Here is an 8,746-nt window from a genome sequence, read left to right on the forward strand (position 1 = left end):
TAACCGTCACTTATGTTTATCCTTTACTTCTTCATTCACATAGTTCCGAACCACTATCCTTCATTGCGCATTCCAATTGTTCTGATTTTCCTTGGCCATTACCACTTTTTCACCATCTTCTCTTTCAATTCCTTTACCATGTCTTCAAATGGTTCTTCATCACATGCTCCTTTCCCTGCAGAAACATTTTCCTTTAGCTGAACTCCCAACGATGATCGTTCTTTCTAGAGGTGACTACATGAATTACTATTACGTGGCTACCATGCTCTACTGTTGAATCATGAGCTTGGGCTGGAGGTTGCTGAGTTGACGGGCATGCTCTGATCCAAACTATTTATGTCTGCTGACTCTTATTTTTTGGATCTGGTATGAGAATTATGTTCTCTCTTTCCTTCTAGCCCATACGAATTTGAATATAATGTTGAGGGGAGTTGGCGCCTTGAGTCTTTGATCATTGAAGCTGATGTGCTTGATGCTTGGATAATGAAAAAATCCTCGGGATTATCTGCCTTAATGGAAGAATATGCTTGGGCCAATGGTATTTGCATTCGGCTAAGACATGATGTTGACGTAGCAATTGGAATCCACAACTTTCTCTCACAATCCATAGCTGAAAGAGGCAGTACACAAAGGTTGGAAGAAGAACTGATACAAGCCGAAATCATAGTTGAGAACTCAATGAATCGGCATCATCAAAAAGTTCTGGATATTGAAGAGATATCTAGGATTTTCCATGACTACACACACTGACTAGCCGTCCTCGAACCATACCGATCTAATCTTCAACATGGTCTTTGTTATTACTATGATCTTACAACAAAGAACTCTAAGCTAGCTAGTAGCTTGAGGATTTTAGTAGCTAAGATTAGTGCGTATTTCCACTTTATGTAATGAGTTTAGTCTCCTTGTGTATCCCATACCGATGGATAATATTTCTTGAAAATCTCCCATTAATAGAACGAGGCAATTCTTTTCCATCAATATCCATCAACTGATATGCATTCCTACTGAGCGTTTCGGTAACTAAATAAGGGCTTTCCTAATTTGGAAACTACTTACCGAATTCTTGATCTTGCTGGTTAAGGGCTAAAATGGTTTTCCATACCAAATCACCAACAAAAAACTGTTTTGCTTTAACTTTTTTATTATAAGCTCGGGCCACCCTTTTCTTTTGTGAGAGCAATTGATCCAAAGAAGTTGAACGGATTTCATCCAATTAATCTAAATTGATATGCATCCAATCCTTATAGTCCTCTGGAAGTATTTCATTCTACAGATGAACCCTTAGAGATTCTATAGCTATCTCCATTAGTAGAACTGCCTCTTGCTCACACGTCAGCATATAAGGACTAACACCTATGCTTGATCTTCGTGAGGTTCGATAAGCCCACAATACTGTTGACAACAAGACATTCCATTGCTTTGGATTTTCTTCCAAATGTCTCTTGATTAATCCTACAATTATTTTGTTTGTGGCCTCGGCTTGTCTATTGGCTTGTGGATAATAAGGTGTAGAATGCACCATTTTGATTCCCCTTGATTGAACAAACATCATCACTTCACGGCCAGTAAAAATTGTCCTTTGATCGGCTATAATGGTCTCAAGTAGGCCAAATCGATGAATAATATTTCACTTATGTTTTTTTGTATGGAATGGCCTCTACCTATTTCATGAAGTAGTCTGTTACAAGTAGAATAAAGTTATGCTTATTGGAGGAAGGTCGATAGATCTTAACTATTATATCCATCATCCATCCTCTAAATGGCCATGGCTTCATGATTCGATGGAGCTCGATAGCTTGTACATGTTGCAGTGATCCATGTCTTTGGCATGAATTACACGACTTAGCGTACTCAATACAATCCTGCATCATTGATGGCCAATAATATCCATATCTCTTCAGCAACCACCTCATTTTAATTCCAATTTGATGTGTTCTACATATTCCTTCATGTGCCTCCGCCACGACTAACTTTGCATCATCTTCATTCAAACATTATTGACACCTAAATTTCAATTTTTATAAAATCATTCATTATTTCATAAAATGAGAACTAGCCATGGTTCTCACCAAAAATAAATTTGTCATGCATTGCATGAGAAATTTAGACCAAAGGTGAGTCAATAGAGCTTAATTGAATTTAACGGCTGGACCAAACTTAGCATGTATTATTGCATTTGGACCATATGTGGGTCAATAGAGCTTAATTGAACATAGCTACTGGACCAAACCTAGCATGAACTTTTCGACAAAGGCCTTAGGAAAATGCCGAAAATTCTAAGAGGGCTTGAACCTATTTTCAAATTTAATTCAGCCCATTTATGCTAATTTAATTGTTAAAGGCTTTTAATTAATTATTCAATTAATTGATTAAAGCCCAATTTGAGCTCGGGATTGTGCAGTTAAGCCCACAAGACAATGAAAATTTGGGTTGCCCAATGGCACCCTCCATGGCTGAAAATATTGAAGTGTTTTGATGGATTAGGATTCTTTATGATCAGAATTTTTAATCCAACGGTCAATAATGAATCCTACCTTGACTAGGATGAGGGTCGCTTATTGCCTATAAATAGAGCTTTATGGCTTAGGGTTAGAGAGAGGCCACTTCATTGATAGGACATGGTTATATTGAGAAACACACAAGGAGGCGGCACAAATTCATATACGGCCACAAGGAGTAGTCGGCAATCAAAGAACACACGGCTAGAGGGAGATGTTGGAAAAGGAGAGGGAGATCCAGAAGACTGTTGGATGGATGCCTCCATCACTGCAAGATTGACGTAAATAAGATGCCAAAAGTGGGTGCTTGATTCGATAGACAGTTGCAAGCCTTACTCCATGAAGGATCACTTGGGCACGTCACAGATTCGTGACACCACCACATCGGACGCCTTTCAACCCCTCCATGCACTTTGACGGACGACCAACTATGTTGCTTGACATATCAATTGTCCTCGCAAGTTTCTAGTTTTACAGGTGTTCTGAGGATCCCTAATCGTGGCACATACGAAGTCGTCACACTTTTTGTCATCCCCAAAATCCAGCACCTTCTAAAGTCCTCCACTGATCAGATTTAGTTTCGAAGTTGCTCTCGCGTTCCTCTACTTTGCAGATCATACGAACGCGGGCTGTTCCCGCACCGACGAACTCCATTGTCCCACGAATTCCTGACGAAGCACTCTTGCGAGCTAGTTATTGCAAACACGCGGTTGCTCCTTCCCCCACGATCGCCGACGCTGTCAGAATAAGATCCCAAGCTGTGGTCAAAGGAGTTTACGGAAGCTTGATCGACCCATAGAAATCTGTACAAATCCAAAGTGGAGGAAAACGCTCAGTGACGAAGACCATCTCATGCACAGATCTTGTCCTTTTCCTAGAGGTTCATGCAAAAGAAAAGGACCATCTCATGCACAGATGTGCGACTCATCTAATATCAAGGCCAGGGGTCGAGAATCCACCCCCACCGTCCATCACCAAAGACCAATCGGCCTCTCGTCGAGCTCCGTCCTCCACCGTGCTTCTCCTATACAGCCCCGGTGTGGCCGAGAACAGTCCCGAAGTTGCTCAATCAGCCCACTTAGAAAAGTATGCCGTAACTCACTTGAGTGCCATAACTTTCAAAACATTCACTTAAGTGCCATAATTTTCAAAAATCGTTCACTTGAGTGCCATAGCGACGTGGCAGCCGAAAAAACTGACTTGGCAGCCGGAAAAACTGACGTGTCTCGCCGGAAAGATGACGTGGCATGCCCGAAAGCTGACGTGGCACACCGGAAAGTTGACGTGGCACGTCGGAAAAGTTGTTGTAATACTCAATTGAACAATTTTGCTCCGACGTGGCACTCAAGTGAATGATTTTTAAAAGTTATGGCACTTAAGTAAATGTTTTGAAAGTTATGACACCCAAGTGAACGCCGTACACAAGTTATGGCACTTATGGTGTATTTATCCCCAGCCCACTCGTTCGCCCGAGGCACTCGGCCGATCAGCCCACCGATCATTCTCGGATCGGCTCCACGATGTGGTGTACTTATGCCACTTCACTTAAGTGCCATGTTGACGTGGCAGCCGAAAAAACCGACATGGCAGATGGAAAAGCTGATGTGACATGCCGGAAAGTTGACGTGACACGCCGGAAAGTTGACGTGTCTCGCCGGAGAGATGACGTGGCATACTGGAAAGCCGACGTGGCACGCCGGAAAAGTTGCTGTAGCACTCAAGTAAACGATTTTGCTCCGACGTGGCACTCACGTGAACGATTTTTAAAAGTTACGGCACTTAAGTAAATGTTTTGAAAGTTATGACACTCAAGTGAATACCGTACACAAGTTATGGCACTTATGGTGTACTTATCCCCAACCCACTCGTTCGCCCAAGGCACTCAGCCAGTCAGCCCACTGATCATTCTCGGATCAGCCCCCTATTTAGTGGTAAAATGACTTTTTCTCCATCCTTATTTGAGATCTAATGAGGTTGTCTGATTGCTTTTAGAACTTCAGCGATTTTGGACTCAATTTGTAGAGAACTCGGACAAAAAAGGGTTGTTTTCGTATGTCGAGCGCGTGCAGAATTTTTGGCTTGAAAAAGGTAAATTTCTTAAACTTTTGATTGCTAATCTATGCTTGTTCATTTGGAAACTTCCATTGTTGTTCTTAAGCTTCCTTTGAACATGTATGATTTTGCAATTAAAGTAAAAAATTCAAACTTTTTCACTAACTTCAAGTTAGAACCGAAAATTGTTATTTGTTGCCTATAAATTCTGATTTTTCTCAAGCAAGCTTAATTTGTTCATGAATTGGTTGAATTTTGTGATATTTTTGAGAATTGATAAAATTTAATTGGAACTAGATCTTTTCTCAAAGTAGTAGATTATTTAGCAATTTTTTAGATCAAATTAAGTTGATTGAAAATATGAGAATTTTTGGTAAATAAAAATCTGCAATTTTCGGCCTTCCTTCCTTTGTTGGCCGAAATTTGCATATGGATGGATGATCCTCGCTTTGATTTTTATCCATGGTTGGTTGAATTGCTTTATCTTTGATTATTTGACCTTACCTCATGTTGTGGATGATGATTGAGCTAAACTGGACTTTATCTAATTTTTTAAAATCTCTCGGTTGGATGATATCTAACTTGTAATGGATAAACTTTCGATCTCGAAGATTATCTCTATCAGGTAGAGTTGGTTGGGGTTGTTTATTCTAGTTGTTATCTTATCTTATCTCTCATGAATTTTTTTGAATTTACTTGTTTAGAGATAAGATTTGAATTCCATTGAATGTTATCCAAATTTTTGCGAATTATCTGCAATTAAAATTTTCAATTCTTAAAGATAATTTTCTCAAATTAAATCAAACTTTGGATAAGGAAAGGTGGACCCCCACTTTCACATTTTCGGCCAGCCCTCCATATTTTTGAAAATTTCAATTTAATTATTTTTTTCATTTTATTTTTTTCATGTTTGTTTGCTTTTGATTGTTATAAAGTTTGCACATTTATAAACAAACATGCCCATAATATATACTCCCTTGTACCTTGTTCCATCAAAAAAATAAATTACATGCCTTGTCCATAATCTTATGGAATGGGATGGTAATTTAGCATAGAATTTTGTAATTTGCACTTTAGGTTTGCTCTGGTTCTTGTTCTACAGTGGCGTATCATTACTCCTCATGGTGCTATAATACATATCTTCATCGATGCTTCATATAACTACTTTTTAAATGTGTAGGCCATTACAACATTTTTGTTGTTGACCTCAGTGCTAGGTGATGGATACCATGTTGTTTGCATGCTTTTCTGTTTATCCTAGCTGTTCGTAAGTTTCACATCTCCTTATCTTGCTTTTTTTTTCCTTCCTGAAAGTGCAAACTTTCTAGTACAAGAGAAATAGTAAAAAGACATTATGATAGCATTATGCATTCTCGTCAGTCAAGTCCAATTAACTCTTGTATTAAATTGTACCTTTGTGCTAAAACACAAAGATGCTCGGGTTACGTGGGATCAGAAGACTGGACGTTCAAGGGGGTTTGGCTTCGTTTCTTTCAGGAATCAACATGTGCTTCATTGCATTCTCCTGAACCTATTGTCATTTCCTACATCTATAAGTTCTACATCCATTAGACACATACATATTCTGTTGTTCTTAATCACTAGTATTAAGGTTGTCTATTTGTTTGTGGTGGTTTTGTTGGTATTTGTCACGACCTGCCTTCAACCTCTCTCGACAGTCCGGCGGGTTTAGAGGTATTGCCATAGATTAATAGCGTAGACTCTCACAAGTCCTACCTCGTGTGATATTGTATTTTGTTTCATTGATTAGTAACCTAAAAAAGTTACTAGGAGTCGCCACTAGCCTGTTGGGATCCACTACAAATCAATTGAGTTATGAGAGCGTCGTTTCAATTCCTACGCAACCAGAGTTTCTAGATTCCGAAACTTGTTTACGCTAATTAGATAATTAGCGCCCTTTCAATACTTAACCGGTTAATATTCTCTAACGTGAGCATACATTCTGCATCTTATTTTAAACTTACCAGGTATCTAACCAATATTAGATGATCATGCATAATATTTTTCTGTCATTTCGTGCAATTACCTATTTATCCTTAACCTAACAATATAGGGAAAACGATTAACATGCAATTTTTCAAAAGACAATATTGTAATAAACACTCAATCGTGTAAATATGCTTAATACTAGACTGGAATGAACATATGCAAACCAAATTTATAATGGCAATATTTAAGGAAAAACTATGATATGAAGATTAAATGCGTAAAAATGGACCATATCGGACGTCAATCTTCGTCCTCGCCAAGCCCCAATGGGCCGCCGGCTCCGTGGGCATCGCCATCAATCGCCACGAGAATGTCACACTCATGTATTAAGCATTTGGAACGTGCATTCACTCAAAGCGGATAGTTAGCAAAGTTCGGTCAATTAAAGGATAAAACGAGTGTCTCGAATTAAACTCTAATCACATGCAAATTTACCCTTTGAGACATGCAATACAGAACAAATTTTATTCACATGCGAAGTTAAAACTAAATCATGCAAATTGAACATGGAAAACAAACAACAATCGGGCATAAAAAGGCTTAATTAGACACAAAAGGCAAATAGAGGTATTTCCTACCTACTTCCTATTTTTGCATTTTTTTTGTTTTTAATTATTTTTATTTATTTAAGGATCCAGGTCAGGTGGGGTTCTCTGACCCGACCCGGACAAAACCGACCTAGGCCTTCACAGCCTGGGCTTGCACACGAGCCGGGCTCAACAGATGAGCCCAGTCTGTGGACTCCCAAAGGGAAGGCCCAAACAGGCCCAAACCCCCACCGGCCCCGGACCAAACCCCGACACCATTTCTCAGCAGATCAACCAAGCCCATGCTCGCTATACTATTAGTCAACCCAAAATAAGCTAGTCCGGAAGCTAAGGGTGCGCATGATAACACTTCAGAGTTAGAATTTCTGCTTCGGAAGTGCTTCTAAAGCTGAAATCCGTTTGGTAAAGACACTTCAAAAGTGCTTCTAAAGCTGAAATCCGTTTGGTAAAGACACTTCAAAAGTGCTTCTGAAACCGAAATCCGTTTGGTAAAAATATTGACTTCCGGTAGGAATTTATACTTTTGAAAGAGATTTCTACTTACGGTTGGATTTTTGGCCAACTTTGAGAAATAAAAATTTTTTATTTCTTAACTTCGTAAATCACTTCTTCGACTCCGCCGACCAATGTCCGCCCGCCAATCCCCGGCTACCACTCGCCACCGGTATTTGATTAAAAGTAGAAATTTCAGAAGTAGAAATTTTATCAAACGTCTTTTTTTTTTTATCAGAAATCAACTTTTGATGGAGAAGTTGAAAAATCAACTTTTGCTTATGATGATGTTTCAGAAGAAAAAGTGTTGCCATGCGCGCCCTAAATCCCCCTAACAAGCCGGCCCCACATCAGACAGCAGCCCAGCGGTACGAACGGCCACTGCCCACGGCCTAAACATTCAAACAAGCCCAAATCAATGGTCCAAGACTCCAACCCCTTTTTCCATTCACCTTCTTCTACCTCGCGACGTGCCTGCAACGAGGGACCGCGCGCGCAGACTCAATTGACGAAGCTCCGGCTGGTGACGGGCTGGCCTGAGGGTCTCGCCGCCTTTGACCGAAACAAACAACACCGTCGGGATCACCATGCTCGCCGGGATCTTCTTGCGCATCGCCGCCATCTGGGTTCGTTAGCCCGCACCTGCTCTGTCCGCTCCGCCAGCCACCAGATCTGGATCGATCGAGAAGCCCTGGCGACGGCTTGATGGTCGGCTCCATCGGCTGTCGGATTTCCCCGTCAGTCCAGCTTGGCCTCCTCCGTTCGCGCCACTGATCCGGGTCGCGCGGCGCCACTGGTCTTGCTCCTCGTCACCGTCGTCCGGGTGCGCTCGCGCACCGCTACTGCTCGGACTCCTCTTGCGCAGCATTTCCTCCGTCCAGGAGGACAACCAACGAACAGCTTCGCGACTGGCCAGACCAAGCTGCATCGCTAGAACCGCCAAACATCGCTGACCTCACAACCTCACCGCAGGACAAGTATGGCCCTCACTAGCCCATCATTCCGGCCACACAGACGGGAGAAGATAAACCCGGTTGGAGGTCTTCAGGCGGTGACGGCGATCTGCTGGTTTTGAGCCATTTTTCAATCGTAAATATATGTGGTTGTCTTTTGCCAAAAGAAAAGGAAATTTGGGGTTGTCAC

The sequence above is a fragment of the Rhodamnia argentea genome, chromosome 8, assembly GCF_020921035.1.
Source record: "Rhodamnia argentea isolate NSW1041297 chromosome 8, ASM2092103v1, whole genome shotgun sequence".
NCBI classification, from domain to species: Eukaryota; Viridiplantae; Streptophyta; class Magnoliopsida; order Myrtales; family Myrtaceae; genus Rhodamnia; species Rhodamnia argentea.